Source organism: Lissotriton vulgaris, chromosome 1_1 (assembly GCF_964263255.1).
Source record: "Lissotriton vulgaris chromosome 1_1, aLisVul1.2, whole genome shotgun sequence".
NCBI lineage: Eukaryota > Metazoa > Chordata > Amphibia > Caudata > Salamandridae > Lissotriton > Lissotriton vulgaris.
The window spans coordinates 443,942,028-443,958,867 of record NC_141685.1 but is presented as its reverse complement, the minus strand read 5'-3'; the positions used below and the strand labels follow the sequence as shown (position 1 = coordinate 443,958,867).

General features: G+C 47.4%; 1 protein-coding gene across 2 annotated transcripts in view; it reads left to right on the top strand.

The window, feature by feature from the left end:
• Window positions 1-16,840, top strand: part of TM2D1 (TM2 domain containing 1) — a 289,363-nt gene that overhangs the window by 30,048 nt on the left and 242,475 nt on the right. The gene's annotated exons all lie outside the window — the stretch shown is intronic.

Genomic DNA, 16,840 nt, shown 5'->3' with positions numbered 1-16,840 from the left:
TTGGCCCATTGTGAATGCAGGCAGTCTGAACATTGACAAACCTCTATTCGCATTTAGAAAGAGTAGAAACTTGAAGGACCACCTGGTTAGAGCTGCATTACCTGTCACTCCTAACTCTACTACTCTTGATGCAGTCTGGGGTCTGTCCCCCATCATTGGGCACTCTAAATGTGGGGGTTGCAATGTTTGTCTGTTCACAATTGAGGGTAAAAGCTTTACGTTTAACAACACTACAGTGCATTGCCAATCATACTCCAACTGCAACACATCCAACGTGATCTATCTTATCCATTGTCCAAGTCAGAAAGTATATATCGGACAAACAACGCAAAGAGTCAAAACCAGGATCTGTCCACACAGAAGCCGCATCCGTTGCAGGACTCCAAATGCGCCCCTTGTTGACCACTTCTCTGATGCCAATCACAGCGAGGACGACATACACTGGACAGTTCTCAAAGGCTTGAAATTGCCCCAAAGGGGTGGCAATATGGCCCAATTGCTCAATAGAGAGGAACTCAAATCTATTATCCTCTTTGACTCAATACGGAATGGGCCCAATAGAACAGAGGACTGGACAACCCTACTTTAAGCCCCAAACATCTGAACTTTACAGAAATCGGACAAAAGCCACTCCAGTTTCTATTCTACCGACACTGACAAATTGTTAATGTAATGCTATTCTTACTGTATGAACTACTTTCGTATTAACAAAACTGTAAATATGTATAAAATACTACCATATTTAGAAATGTTGCCTGACACCACAAGAATTATGCACAGATGCACCACTGCACCTGCGACAAATTTCCTTTTTATTGAGCACTCGGCGATATTTACCTTAGTCCCTTCTCACCACTCCAAGATTCCTGCCAACTAAGCGCCCCCTTCCAAAATGGCCCCCACGTTGGCGCGCGCACAGACACTGGCTGTGCAGTCCCTTGTCTATTTTCACACAAGTGGATGCTGAGGCTCCTACATAAACAGCATGTCTGGGTCCACAAATTGTTCCAGCCACCATGCTGTAAAGAACGGAAGACCCTACGCCGGCTTTACGAGACTCCATTGAGGTAAGCCTGTGACACTGAATCCTAAATACCAGGCACAGCCCTTGCCATTGGTATCCCCCAATTAAACACCCTCTCCCACTTCTACAGCTCTTCGCATATCGGCAACCATTGCTTGCTGCTCCGAACCCTGCGCGCTCCCATAGACGCCGTGCCCGGCTGGGCACACAGAACATGATCGTATCCTCCCAGACAACTATCAACATACCCTAATTCAAGGTAACCCGCCTCTGCCTTCGTATTCTGTCACGCCATGGGCCTCGACTTATTTAAGTAACCGCTCGTCGCCACCTTCATTCCTTTATTCCCAGGTTATCTAATACCTCATCTACGTGCCTTGTTATCTGGGCTTGTCACACCACGAGCCTACTCCATAAGGTCAGCCTTAACTTTTATTGAGTGCGCCGGCAACACCATCACTGCGCCGACCGCAACTCACCACCCATTCCGTCCGCAATTGATGGCACCCCATTCCCTCCATCTATTACACCATCACGATCCTTGTAATTCCCACACTTGCGCCATCACCCTTACACGCTCACTGGAACCTTGACGCACCCTGCCCCGCGTGCCAATTGTTCTTAAAGCAAAATTTGCCGCGTTGAGACACCAAACCTTCCTAGGCACGGCGTTCAGAGTCAACATTGCACGGAATTTAGTTGACCAGTTTTTTAATAAACGCATGATACGCGATAGTATGATTTCGCCAAACTCTCACTGCGCCGCCCATCCTTGACCTTCTTCACTTATACATCGTGCCACAGCCCTCCTTATGAACCTTTAATTAATGTCACCTCAGTTCTTAAGGCCTTTACCACGCTTGGGTATTGATGCATTCGTAACCATTCGCTACTGCATGTGTCACCTTTTCACAAATTGCCCATGATATGTCACTTTTTCAGTCACAGACCATACATATGGTCCCCACAACTTGTAATGATGTTGGCATGCAACCTCCAAATGGGGTACCTTTATTATGTTTTCTTCTCCCCCCTTTTTCCTGTTTTAATCCCCCATGCGTCTAAATCTAATAAGGCAATTGTTTATTGTTTAGTCCTGAGGATGATCCCATTGCATTAGGAGCTAGGGATCGAAACGTCGACTTTTCAAACAGTACCGCAATTTATCCACTGTGTAAATTGTATTGTGGTAACTGCTGGTTTGAGCTTACTTAAGATTGTATTTTATTGTAAGCCACCACTTGCTCCAACGTTTTTGCCTGCTACTATGTTTTCTTCTCATTTTTCCTCTTGCAAGCTCGGTACAGGATTGTGCCCGCGTTTCACCTTGTTGCTTTCACTTTGTTTAAAACCTTTTGCATCTGCTCTAAATAAATGTTCCTCTGTCCGGCTGGACACTGCAAGGCTATCCATAGTTCTTATTGAAGTCTATGTCGAAATGTTTTCATAATCTATCTTTAAGCTAAGGACCTTTGTTCTCTAAAATAAGTAATCACCCGAGGTCCAAAGCTACCTGATCGGGTCCCCTTGTTAACTATACTGCGACTTAGCGCAATCGCTGGATTGCAAGGGTTCTTTACCCCTCCCACCCGTGTCCGGGCTGGGCCAACCTTGTATTGAGTGTCCCTAAATCTCCTATCTCCCCACCCGTTTCTATTGTCCCCAATTTACACTACAGCATGTCAGCCTTTGCACCGCTATACACGGATGATTACATTAAACAGCTCTGTTCAGGCCCATCACTATCTGACACATCAGATATACCCACCTCATCTAATACTTCAATACCAGACCAACTTGAGAAACTAAAGAAAAAGCAGGTTTGTTTACAGTTAATGATTCTGATGCTTACAGACTACCTTAAGACAGAAGTCATTCCCCTAGGTCTCCAGGTACGCAACATTCCTGGGATTTTCACCTATAATCCCAAGTATACAGCCAATTTTAGCGACATTGGAACCACCTGCTCACGCCATTGGTTAGTACTCGGAATTTACATCGCCCCAGAAACTCTCAAAGCATTAGAAATGCGATTTCTGACATACTTAAACAAATCCAAGACTCAAACCCGACTACCGAAGGTAAAAAACTGTTGGAACAGATCGAAAAAACGGTAGCAGATTTTCACAGAATTGAGCAGAACAAAAAGGCCAACAAAATAAAGGATATAAAATCTTATAGTGCAGAGACCACCTACCCATACCTACAAAAAGATTTTTACATTAACAGGTCCTACTCCTCTCATCAGAATACCCGCCCGTGGGGTCGATATAATAGACGCCAGAATCTGGTAGGATTTTCAGACACCTCAGCCAATTCATCAGATAGTTCTGCCCCCGGAGAAAGCAGCATTACTGCAAGACTGGGAGTCTCACATCAGAATACTTTTTTAGCCAGGGGCCCACAAGATCCGCCCTTACGGAGCAGAGTGAAGAAAACCCAGCGGTGCTACAATCCACCAGGGGAGTGGAAGACCCGCAACAATTTTTACCAATGGTAATGACAGATCACTCTGCATTACAGCACATCGATACTATTCCCATTTTTAACCTCTCTACTCACTCATTGGACAAACACGAACTTTCCATCTTCAAAAAGGACTATCCTTTGTCCCTACAGTTCCACCTAATTTTATGGAACTGCAAACGGAACTCCTTAGATTTTTCAGGCGTATCCGCCTCCAAGCCTTCTTCCAGCTGCATCCTACACCAGACCATACTGCTAATACACCTTTCAGGCCCCCATCAACTTTCCTGCCATCTGCAGGAATGATACCTACGGAAATACTTACCTTCGAAAAAATGGTTCTGAAGGACCTATCCGTCTTACAGAACAATAAAAGGTTCATTCCTTTCAATATCACACTAAAAGAAAAACAAGCAATCCATCACCTCAAAACAAATGATACACTTATAATCAAAAGTGCCGACAAAGGGGGCGGGATAGTGCTCCAAGAAAAAATGGCTTATATAGCAGAAATCCAACGCCAACTCGATAACAAGGATCACTACATGAGTCTGGGGTCTAACCCCACAAAAGAGATACAGGGACTGATCTTAAAGACTACCACAGAGGGACTCCATGCCGGCTTCCTCTCTAAAAAGGAATTCAATTTCCTGAACGTAAAAACACCGCGAACTCCTGTAATTTACACGCTCCCAAAAATCCATAAAAATACAACCAATACCCCTGGCCGACCAATCGTCTCTGCCTGCGGCTCAATTTTGGAACCGCTTGGCTCATATGTGGATTTCTTTATTAAAGAATTCATTCCAACCACCCAATGTTTTGTGAGAGACTCTATGGCAATGTTAAATATGATTCAACACCATCCTTACAATCCCCTGTCAGAGACTCTATGCACCATGGACGTGGAGTCCCTGTACACCAATATACCACAGACGGCTGCCCTTCTGGTGATACAAAAGACACTGGACCCACGCCCACGCCCACATGCTGTTCCGAGTACTTTCATTCTACAACTCCTAGAACTATGCCTTACTCGCAATTTCTTCATGTTCAATAATATCTTCTATCAACAAATCAAGGGCACCTCTATGGGGGCTATTTTTGCCCCCAACCTAGCGGTGCTCTTCATGGATCAATTGGAAACCAATGTCATTCTGACTCCAACAAACCCCTTCTTCCCAGGCATTTTTTTTTGGCGTAGATACATCAACGATATCTTCATTATTTGGAGACAAGACGTCTATGTTCTACGCCAATTCCTACATTGGATGAACAATAATGCTGTCCTTTACAATCACCACTGACAGTGATTCTATTGCATTTCTAGATTTGACTATTTTTCATTCTGAAGGTGAGCTACTAACACGCCTGTATCGAAAACCCACTGAGCGGAATACCCTCCTTAACTACACCAGCAATCACCCTAGGGCTCTAAGGGATTCTCTGCCGTTTTCTCAATTTTTGAGAATTAGGAGAAATTGTTCATGTAAGGGGGACTACTTCAGAGAGGCAACAGTTCTTGCCTCAAACTAAAGGACCGGGGATACCCCAAAAGAATTGTGAAAAACGCGTCCAAACGAGCCTGGTATTGTCCCAGAGAAGTCTTGCTGACCCCGAAACCAAAAAAAGAATTACATGCGCCACAACCTTCTCCCCTGTTTCTAATAAGTTGAGGAAAATGATATTGCACCATTGGCCCATTGTGAATGCAGGCAGTCTGAACATTGACAAACCTCTATTCGCATTTAGAAAGAGTAGAAACTTGAAGGACCACCTGGTTGGATATATTGTGATAGGCTTTCTATGGGGTGCAAAACTCTGTACAGTTCAGTTTGTATAAGATGTCTCACCCGAACAAATTAGCCAGTGAAGTTTAGCTGAGTGAAACAGAATGCTCATCCATGAATGAATGAAAGAAAATATATTTGTAAAGCGCAGTTGCCGCTTCACAAGCAGTGTTCTGGCACTGTGCCTGCGGAGAGAATAGGACTAGATTACACCTCCTGAAATAGAAAAATCTTCAAATGGACTTGGAATAAGCTTTGCGAGAGACAGAACGGAGCTAATCTGGTAAAGCATACCAGAGACTACGAGCTAGGAAAGTAAAGGATCTTCCCCCTTCTTTGGCTTTAAGCCTTTCAGGTATGCAGAACAGATTTTGATTAGCAAAGCGTAATGCCATTGCAGGAAGATGTGTATATATATATTTTTGTTATCCTGTGTATATATCAAGGGCCATTATAATGAAATGCCCTATGGGTTATCATGAGTGCTTTAAATGTGTTTCTAGACTTGACCAGCAGCCAATGAAGTTGTTTCAGACATTGTCTGATGGAATGCCTTTTTGGGATGTTTAAGACCAGGCAAGTCGCTGCATTCTAAACTCGATTTAACAATTCCTAAGGGGCTCCAAGATAGGGTACATTGGCATAGTCCAATCTGGATGTGATTAAATCATGTACAATGTCTTTCCAAGTGACCAAAGGAAGATATAAGGTCGGCCTTAAAGATTTTAAAAGCCAAAAACAGGTGGCGAAGGTGGCCTGTACCTGGTTCTTAAACAGTAAGGCTGTGTCCAATAGAACCCAGATATTCCTGGAAACTGCTGTTGAAGTAGGGGCTATCCCCTAAACCAGTAGACCAAAATCTTGTGGAATCAAACTGGGAAAATGCACCAAAAACCAAAATTTCAGATTTTTCTGAATTAATTTTTAAACAACTGCTACGCATCCAACTGGCGGCTACAGAAAGGCTGCCCTGAAAGTTGTCAACCACAGTCATCAAGCTGTTGCAATGCCAGCATAAGCTGTGTGGCATCCAGTTAAGAAACCATTTCAGACCCTAGCTTTGAGCTACAGGTGCTAGTGATGCCATATATATCTTAAATGGTTATATGACGTTGCAACGCATGCCATTACCCCGCATGCCGTTACAACACAAATTTTTACCCTGACTTATATTGATCTTCGGGTACTAAGCTGCCCATCACTACGGCAAGGTGGGCGTATGGCTGGGAGGCTCTCCTTGCGATCAGTTGGCCTCAGTGGCTTGGCTGATGAAAAAGGGCAGCATGGCTGGTGCTGGTTGCATGCCAGTTGCTGACCCCAACAGCCGGTCTTCCCAACGGCACACAAATGGGACGTCTGCACTGATCCCAGCATTAAATAGGCAATAGAGTACTTATAACCCCACCCAGGCTCCAACCACTAGAGCATACAGCTCCCAAATTGGTGTTGCTGTATGGCGTGCGATGACCACACATTACAACAAGCACTGGCGTTGCCAATAGGTCTCGCAGTAGGAAAGTTGGAGCTATTAAAATTGCAAATAACAATGCCTTTTATTTTTGTTTTCATTTTAAAAACATAAAGGGCTTTGTCATTTACAAAACCAATAGCTCCAACTTTCCTACTGCGAGACCTATTGTGCACTGCACAGTGTGTGTGAAAGTGGCACTGCGTGGGTGTGAGTGGCTTTGAGTGAGTGTCGTTGCGTGGGTGAGTGGCGTTGCATGTGTGAGTGGCGTTGCATGTGTGAGTGGCGTTGCATGTGTGATTTGCGTTGCGTGTGTGATTTGCGTTGCGTGTGTGATTGGCATTGCATGGGTGAGTGTGGCGTTGCGTGTGTGAGAGTGGGCTTGCGTGGGTGAGAGTGGCGTTGTGTGTCTGAAAGTGGTGCTGTGTGGGTAAAAGTGGCACTGCGTGGGTGTGAGTGGCGTTGCGTGTGTGAGTGGCGTTGCGTGTGTGAGAGTGGGCTTGCGTGGGTGTGAGTGGCGTTGTGTGTCTGAAAGTGGCACTGCGTGGGTGTGAGTGGCGTTGCGTGTGTGAGTGGGCTTGCGTGTGTGAGTGGCATTGCGTGAGTGGTGTTGCGTGCGTGATTGGCGTTGCGTGCGTGAGTGGCGTTGCGTGAGTGGCGTTGCGTGTGTGAGTGGCGTTGCATGTGTGAGTGGCGTTGCATGTGTGAGTGGCGTTGCATGTGTGAGTGGCGTTGCATGTGTGAGTGGCGTTGCATGTGTGAGTGGCGTTGCATGTGCGAGTGGCGTTTCATGTGTGAGTGGCGTTTCATGGTTGAGTGGCGTTTCATGGTTGAGTGGCGTTGCGTGGTTGAGTGGCGTTGCGTGGTTGAGTGGCGTTGCGTGGTTGAGTGGCGTTGCATGTGTGAGTGGCGTTGCATGTGTGAGTGGCTAAATGTAGCACAGGGAGACCTCCAGCGGTAAGACAATCAAAAACAACTTAGAAAACATTTCACAGTATGAAAAGATCAAACTCATGAATGAGCGTGATACACCTCAGCTAAACATCATGATAAATAACAACACACATTAGAAGTGAAACTGCAAGTACAGAAGGACCAGCTTTGCTTGTTTAAAACTCAGAGGCAAAAGAAGAGGACATATGTACTTATGACATATGCTCTCCCACTTCAGGCAGATGAGTGTAATGTGTAAAGCGTCTTGTGGAGCAACCATGTCACATGAGCAGATCGTGGAGTCTGAGAATGGCAGCCGAAGCAAATACAAACAAGCAGCAATTGGCCAGGCCTGCCTGCGAGGCTCAAAGTGTTAGAAGGCAGGTCTTGGGCAGAGGCAGATTACTGACTTAGGAATGACTGTGAGGCGCATTGGTGTGAAGCACATCAAAGGGCTTCTCCTCCCCTAAGCCGTTTCGGGAAACTGAAAGTACGGCCGGCCTGTGGCCGGCCATGAATAATTAGGGGAGGAGAAGCCCTTTGATGTGCTGGGCTCTGAAAAGATCCATGCCTTCAGAGCAGGATAAGTTGCGGCCAGGCCTCATCGGAGAGCTGTTTGGCAGCAAAGGGCCGTCTCCCAGCACTCGTGCTGACGTTGCATACTTGGCGAGGCACAGATTTGCTGGCTCTGTTTTGGGTGGGGAAGGACCCAACCCGGCTGATGACGCATCAAGCTGCAAGAGCCAGAAGATTCCAGCACACAAGAATGAAGTTGGCAAAAATCAATTATCAAAGGAAAAGAGTCTTTCAGTCTTTAAAGCGGTAAATCACACAAATGCGTGGAATAAGCCCAATTACGCACTCCGTAAAAAAAATGAAATAAAATAACACTCCCTTTTCTGAATGCAGCTCCGCTCAGAAAGACAGCTAGTTCCGCCCTTCACGGGAAACATATTGTTTTCAGGCTTAAAGAGCAATCCAGGAAAAGCACGTGAATTAAAGGTTTACAAGCTCCATGCTCGGTAAACAGTACTTACATCAGGAAGCGCACCCTGATGCAGATGAAGTGAGGGGCTCCCAGTGGGGGGGGGGGTTGAGGCGGGGGCAGGGGCAGGGCAAAAAGTAACGGAAGGGCCGAAACACAGCACCATTTGCACTACTAAGTTACAGAGTGAAAAGACTTGGCAGACTGTTGCATCCTTTCAAACTGTCTTTGAAGCCTCCGTGTACCTAAGCAGTCAACGCTAGTTCTGTAATAGGAAGAACACCATGGCAGGCACACTCATTGCAATCTACGCCGACTTTTTAGAAATATTCAATGACCAGAGAGAAGAACAATAATTACAGACCTATTTACAGGGGAAGCCTGGAATGAGTGCTGCAGGGATAAGAGGAGCAGTAGTGACTGGATGTCTTTAAGCTGCCACGACAAAGATGAGAAAGAAAGGAATAAAACAAGGCTGTGATTGCGTGGAGAGAGAGGGGCGGTGCTGGTGTGGGAGGGGGAGGCTGTGATTGCGTGGAGAGAGAGGGGAGGTGCTGGTGTGGGAGGGGGAGGCTGTGATTGCGTGGAGAGAGAGGGGAGGTGCTGGTGTGGGAGGGGGAGGCTGTGATTGCGTGGAGAGAGAGGGGAGGTGCTGGTGTGGGAGGGGGGAGGTGCTGGTGTGGGAGGGGGAGGCTGTGATTGCGTGGAGAGAGAGGGGAGGTGCTGGTGTGGGAGGGGGGAGGTGCTGGTGTGGGAGGGGGAGGCTGTGATTGCGTGGAGAGAGAGGGGAGGTGCTGGTGTGGGAGGGGGGAGGTGCTGGTGTGGGAGGGGTAGGCTGTGATTGCGTGGAGAGAGAGGGGAGGTGCTGGTGTGGGAGGGGTGAGTTGCTGGTGTGGGAGGAGTGCTGCTAGGGGAGGAGAAGCCTGATGCCGGATGGGGGCGGGAGAGGCTGGGCTTGCATGCGATGCGCGTGCACGTTCACGTGAACTTCATGAAAACCGCGGGGCTGAAAGCCCTTTGGTTTGAAGAGAAAATAGCCGACTTGAATTCTCCCCATTTCCCATTCCTGCGGAATGGTAAAGGCGAGACCTAAAAAAGACTCCAGTTGGATTCTGTAGCTGGACTCTTCAGAATGGTATGCCTGCCTATGGCCTCCGACACTAAATTTACAAGGCTTTCGAAAAATATTTGTATTGATTCTAGGGATTTTAGCAAATTTGAGAAATCCCCTTTTGCAGCAGAATAGATATGGGCTTGTATCCATTTTTGTGGAGAAAATTAGGCCCAGTGTTGCATTTTGGACTCTGTACATGTATATTTTGTAGCATTATATAGCACAAACACAGCACAATGGCATTGATGTATTTACATCCCACAAGGTCCGATTGTTTTATTATAAGCACAGGAGATTGGGTGATTTGCCCAGAAACAAATGAGGTTGAGCCAACACTGAGGTTCAACCTGGTTCCCCAGATCCAAAGTGTGCAGCTCTGGCCATTAGGGTACATCCATATTTCTGAATGCATTTGTGAATCATACAGAAGTGCATGATCGAGTAGAGTGAGCAAAGTCTCAGTTGACATGGCGTTGTGAAAGAAAAAAAACGCAACCAACACTTGAAGGTTTGTCAGTCTTGCTTGGGAAAAGTTGCAAGGGTTTCTTTTAACATTGGACTTTGGGACATCTTTACGCATCTTTGCACGGGTGCACAAACAGACATTTTAAATATTGATTACATATAGACCAGGACGTTAGCACCCTACCAAAAATCGGTTCCTGGCTCAGTTTGGAAACGCTGCTCTATCCAATCCAGAAACCGAACTAACCTCAGTTTGTTAGCTTTGGAAACTAACTTTAACTCCGTGCCTTCTGCTCTCTCTTCTGCATTAAGGGCTGCCGGTGATTGAGATCTCTGCCTAGCCTACAGTTTATTCCCAATGCCTTTCCTATTCTTTGTCTCTTTCTTTTTTTCCCTCACTTTACAATCACGTTTTTTTATCGAAACATGAGCAAGATATATATGTTTGTAGAGATATGGTTTTAGACCTATCAGCTAAAGTTTACAAACGACCGATACAAGACGCACCAATCCACCACTTTTGCCCTTCACAGTTACCCAATAACACGCAGTCTGTTAGTTCAGGCGATATGCAACAACTAGCGAGTGGTGACTTTTTGGGGAGTATGATGTGTGGTGATCTACCTTTTGCCTGTGCTAATATTTAAAAACTAAAAAATTTCGAAAATCAAAATAAAGCACCAGCTTTAAATCACGAGCTATATATAGTGGGTACCAATCGGGGCACTTAATCCATGCCCTCGCAAAACAGCCGATGCAAAAAGCCCAGTTTTGAATAACTGAAACGATAGAAAGAGTATCTAAGTCACACGAAATAGCTGCCTAATGGATCCATGCGTGATTAGATGTGCCCATCCATAAGTCCATGCGCGACAAGTCAAGTTTCTTACAATTCTTGGACGTGCAGTCCTGGTTTTATACTATAAATCCCAGAATTCTAAGAAAATGGACTTGTCGCGCATGGACCTATGAAACATAGTTATCTACTACAGGGAGGCACAGCACGTCACCCACTGTCATGGCAGCGCACGCAAACGACAATAGGCGATGTGACAGTGGTGTCAGTCACGTTAGAAAGAAAGAAGGGACTATGTGATACGTTCTTAACGTAGTGTACAGGCCGAGTGGCTCAGTTGCGTACACTGCAGGAAGTGCAGGTAGCGACCGTGGGCTGTGAGACGCTTCAAAATTTGCAAACATTCGTGACAAGAATTTTCAATTCTATTAAGGACTAGGAGGCGAGGATTATGCTTAGTCTCATTTCTTTACTGACACATAGCAGCCAATCACAATACAGTAAAGAAAAAACAGAAAACAGGGCAACCATAGAGTACACCCATAGTATATAAACAGTCTCAGAGGTAACCACTTCCTCTTTCTTTGTCCAAAATCCAGTAAGAAGAATTAAGTAGATATCCGAACCAAGGAAGACATCAATCGAAAGGACCAAAATCTGAACGTGGAGGCGGAGGAACTTCCAAGAGCCACAGGAACAGAAGCAGGCCAACGAGGAGCAGAAACTCGCAGCAGAACGACCATAAGGGCTGAGCCGGAGGAACCTCACTTGGGATCAGAACCTGAAACAAGATACAAAGCCGTAATACACATCCTGTGTAATCATGAGCAAATAAGGGTGGGTAAAGAAAATATCAAAGCATTTATTACATTTCATTAGGAGAAAAATCCATGAAGCAATGCATAGTAACAACATAATAGATACATGCATATATAACGGGTGGGATAATCCTCGCCTCCTAGTCCTTAATAGAATTGAAAATTCTTGTCACGAATGTTTGCAAATTTTGAATTCTATGTCAGGACAGGAGGCTCCGATTATGCTTGTTTAAAGCTGATCTACCACCACAGAAGCAACACTATCGATAGGCTTAAAGTAAAAGGTTTTAAACACAGAAGCAGATGACCAATCTGCAGCTTTCATGATATCAAACAGAGTTACGCCCATGGAATAAGCTTTGGACGCCATCGCTCCACGTGCAGAGTGCGCGCCAAACACAGAAACATCAATTCCAGCTTCAGACATAAGCCCTCTCACCCAGCGCGCCAAGGTAGCTGGAGAAACAGGTCGAAAAGGCTTTTGTAATGCAATCAGCAGTGGACCCTGCATGTCTGAGCGCAAAGAAGCAGTACTCACCTCGTAATCCTTCAGGCATTGAACCACACAAAGGTTGGGGTGAGAAGGAAAAGAAGGATAAGAAATAGAAGGTGTATTAGATTTGGTACGTCTGGAGAGACGAAAGGAAACACCTTCAGGAGTGAAGCAGCGACCTGCCAGATCCAAAGCGTGTACATCCGACACGCGCTTACAAGAAACCAGACATAGCAACATAGTTAGTTTCGCGGAAAGTTGCTTGCGGGATAAAGAAGCATTGGGAGGCCAGGCCTCCAAAAATCTGAGGACAACAGAAACATCCCACAAAGTAACATACTTAGGGGTGGGAGGTTTCGCAAATCGAACTCCTTTAAGTAACCTGGAAACAAAAGGATGTTCACCCGCGGGCTTCCCATCTATGTGGGCATGACCCGCCGAAATAGCAGACCGGAAACCGTTAACAGTCGAATAAGCCAGACCAGAGGTGGCCAAGGAAGCCAGAAAATTAACAATCATGCTGATATCTGCTGAAACGGGATCAACTTGTTGTTGTGAACACCAATCACACCAACGCTTCCAAGACCCCTTATACCGTTTGTGAGTATTGGGAGCCCAGGCTTCACTAAGGAGCTTGGAAGCGTCGCCTGAAAGGCCTGGGAGCGACCAGCGTTCCCCGAGATCCTCCACGCGAGAAGAGGAAGGGAGCCTGAGAGGATCAGGGGATGAGGACCTCCGAGAGGGTCCAACAGGAGATTCCACAATGGGGGAAGGAGAAACGGTGGGGCCGAACACATTTCTAGAAGGACCGGAAACCACGCTTGAGCCCTCCAGAGAGGGGCAATCAGAATCAGATCCGTCTGAAATCGTTTGGAGTAGGCCAATACCCTGGGAATCATTAGAAATGGAGGGAAGGCATAACATAGGGTCGCTGGCCACAGCTGGAGAAAGGCATCCGTGGCCAGAGCCTGAGGGTCCGGTCTCCAACTGTAAAAATGCGGTAGTTGCGCATTGAGGCGTGAGGCAAAGAGATCTAGATGACAAGGACCCCAACGCCGATGGAGAGCACGGAAGACCCGGGGATGCAGCCTCCAATCGCTGAAATCCCGAAGGTGCCTGGAGTGCCAGTCCGCTATCTGATTGTGGCATCCCGGGAGGTACTCCGCAATAACAGTGATCTTGTTCTGCAGACAGAAGTGCCAAAAATCTTTGGCGATCTCCGCCAGGATTCTGGACCTGGTCCCGCCCAGTTTGTTCACATAGCGGACTGCCGAGACATTGTCCATCCGGAGAAGGACACAACAACTGGTCTGTAGAGGAGAAAAACATTTGATCGCAAATGAGCCCGCCAGGAGCTCCAGACAGTTGATATGAAGCTTCAATTCCTGAGGGGACCAACGACCCCCGGTCGAGACCGAGCCGCAACGGGCTCCCCAGCCCCAACGACTGGCATCGGACTCTATCACCAGATCCGGAGACACACCGAAGAGGGCCCTGCCGTTCCAGGCCTCCATGTGGTCCAACCACCACTGCATCTCCCACCGGACCTCCTCCGTAAGAGGAATCTGATCGGAGTATCTGAGCCCTTTCCGGAGATGAAGAATTTTCAGGCGCTGCATCGCCCTGTAATGAAGGGGACCCGGAAAAATCGCCTGAATGGAGGACGCCAGGAGGCCGACTACACGCGCCAACGACCTCAATGACACAGTCGGTCTGGAAATAACAGATGTCAACTCTCTCTTGATATAACGCATCTTTTGGTTGGGCAAGAGAAGCTGACAAGTAATCGAGTCGATCTGAAATCCCAGGAAATCGATACGCTGGGCTGGTACCAAAACCGATTTCTGGACATTGATGAGAAACCCCAGAGATTGTAACAGTGTGATGGATAATTCCAGATGATGAAGAAGTTTGAGAGGACAATCCGCCATAAGGAGAATATCGTCCAGATAAATAATCAGCCTGACACCCAATGACCGAAGATGTTCCACCACAGGTCTCAACAGCTTTGTGAAGCACCATGGTGCTGACGACAGACCGAACGGGAGAACCTGATACTCGTACCAGACTCCCTGCCAGAGGAACTGGAGAAAACGGCGATGAGGTTTGTAAATCGGGACCGAAAGATAAGCATCCTTGAGGTCCAGCCTGACCATCCAATCCCCTTCTCGAAGGAGATCCCTCAACAGATGGATGCCCTCCATCTTGAAATGGCGATAGACTACTTCGCTGTTGAAGTCTTTCAGGTTGAGAACAAGACGAGCACCGCCCCCTTTCTTCTCGACCAGAAAGACAGAACTGGCAAACCCCTTCGGATGACGGGTGGTTGGAATCACCGCCCCTTTTTTTAGTAGAGAATCTATCTCCTCTGAGAGACAAACCTGATCCTGAAGAGAAAAACTTAGACAAGGAGGGGGACAAGACTGCTGCACCGGGTGATAGAATTCTATTCTGAACCCCTGAACAGTTTGTAGCACCCAAGCATCGCTGGAGAGCATGCGCCAATTCTGCAGGAAAGATTGAATGCGACCCCCCAACATCACATCGCATGCGCGAATCAGGCTCACCTGTAGAGTGGGAATCTTGGTATTGTCCCTGATGACCACCGGAACGTCCTTTACCATACTGGCCCTTTCCCTTTCTGGAAGGGTAAAAGTTGGCGCGGGTGGAGTAGCCAGAGTCGTATTGGCCACCACGATGCTGCGATCCACCCTTCTGGGACTGCTGATGAGAACCGCGGCCGAACGACCGTCCCCTTTGTCGTCCGGCCTTGCTGAAAACCGGACGCATGGCCCGGCGCAAGGAGGCTTGTGCCTTATCTATGCCACTAAAGGCAGAAACAAACTTAGTTAATTCCTTCAGGAATGGTTGGCCAAAAAGGAGACCCTGCGCCTCCAGACCTGCCTCAGAGGTGGCCAGCTCTGCCAGCTTCGGATCCAGCTTCAGGAGAATGGAACGTCGACGTTCTGCTGATATGGCACAATTGACGTTCCCAAACATACACACAGCTCTTTGTGCCCATTCGATTAGTTCGTCAGGGTTAACTGTCGCCGAGGCCTCCTTGGCCTTGAAACCAAGGTCCAGGATCTTGGATAAGGGACCCAACATGTCCATAAGTTTGTCCTGACAAGACCGCCAGGAGCAGTCCAAGCCCTTCTTGGGGTCTTTAGAATATTTCTTAAGATAGGTGACCATCATAGGGTCCACCTCCGGTGTTTCAGCAATATGGTCTGCCAGGTCAGGCCTCGGGCACTCTGAGCGCAGCCGAGCGCGAACAGACGCGTCAAAAGGTTGGCGAACATGCGCCTCTAGGTAAGCTGCTACCGCTGGAGCGGGAAGCCATGCCGTGGAATTTGGGTGGATAATGTCCTCAGGTTCAAAATTGAGAAGGGGGGGACACTCAAGGGCGTCAACAAAATGCTCTTTGCGGAGACGTTTCCTAGGAGGAGAGTCATGACCTGAAGAGGCTTGACCATGGTCTGACTCCTCCGCACCAAGAGAAATAGAAGACCTGGATTTGTCAGACGATAAAACCTTCGCCAGTCTCTGAAAATCCAATTTGTGGGGGTTAGCAGGAGACTTTGCGGATTTCTGCGAAGGAGGCAACCAGCCTTGTTGAATGGCATATTCACTAAGATGGCGTTTAAGAGGATTAATGGCTCTCACCAGAGCCTTGTTGACGGAATGCTGAACACCTTTATCCAACTCCTCCACTAGGTCATACTCAAGAGAAGTATCTTCCTCCTCCTCAAAATAACAGTCTTCATCCTCTTCATAATATTCAGCCATTGCAACAACGTGCAAAAGTCAATGCCCACAAGACTGTAGAAATATATGGGGTACCAGAGATACCAGTAATGGGGGAGTGTGACCCCAAAAGCAGGCTTCACTGAGGTAAAACTCGAGTAAAGAAAACAATTCAAATGTGGAGGGAGAAAGCCTGCCGTCAAAACACTCTAGGCAGAGCCTATGCACAAATAGATACAACCGAAGCTCTTTCCTGAGCTCCGGCGTCAAGCGGGGTCAAAAGTTCAGGGCTGTGGGCTGAGCGCAGAGAAAACAGCGGTCCTTCACTCAACCGGCAGGCGGGCGTGTGAAGAAACGCCTCGAGCCGGAAATAAAGCAGCGCGCATGCGCGACCTGCAATGCCACTGAAACAACACCGGCTCGAGAGCGCTCGCGCTCTCAATACGAGCCGCGGACCCCTACTCCCGCTCCACCAAAAGCGACCGGCACAAACGGCCAGGCACTGGGAGGCGAGCCACGCGCTCCCAACAAACGCGCCGAGAAACGGACGTCGGACTAACAAATACCGGCACCGAAAGGCGAACCAGGCAATTAAAGCATGCACAAGCCGCGCGCAGGCTGTAAGAAGCGCAAGACAAGGCAAGTGCACAATGAAATATATAACAATAGTCACATTAGCATTAGCATGAAAAGATAAATAGACTTAACTGGCTGCGGAGCAGCAAAGAAAGAGGAAGTGGT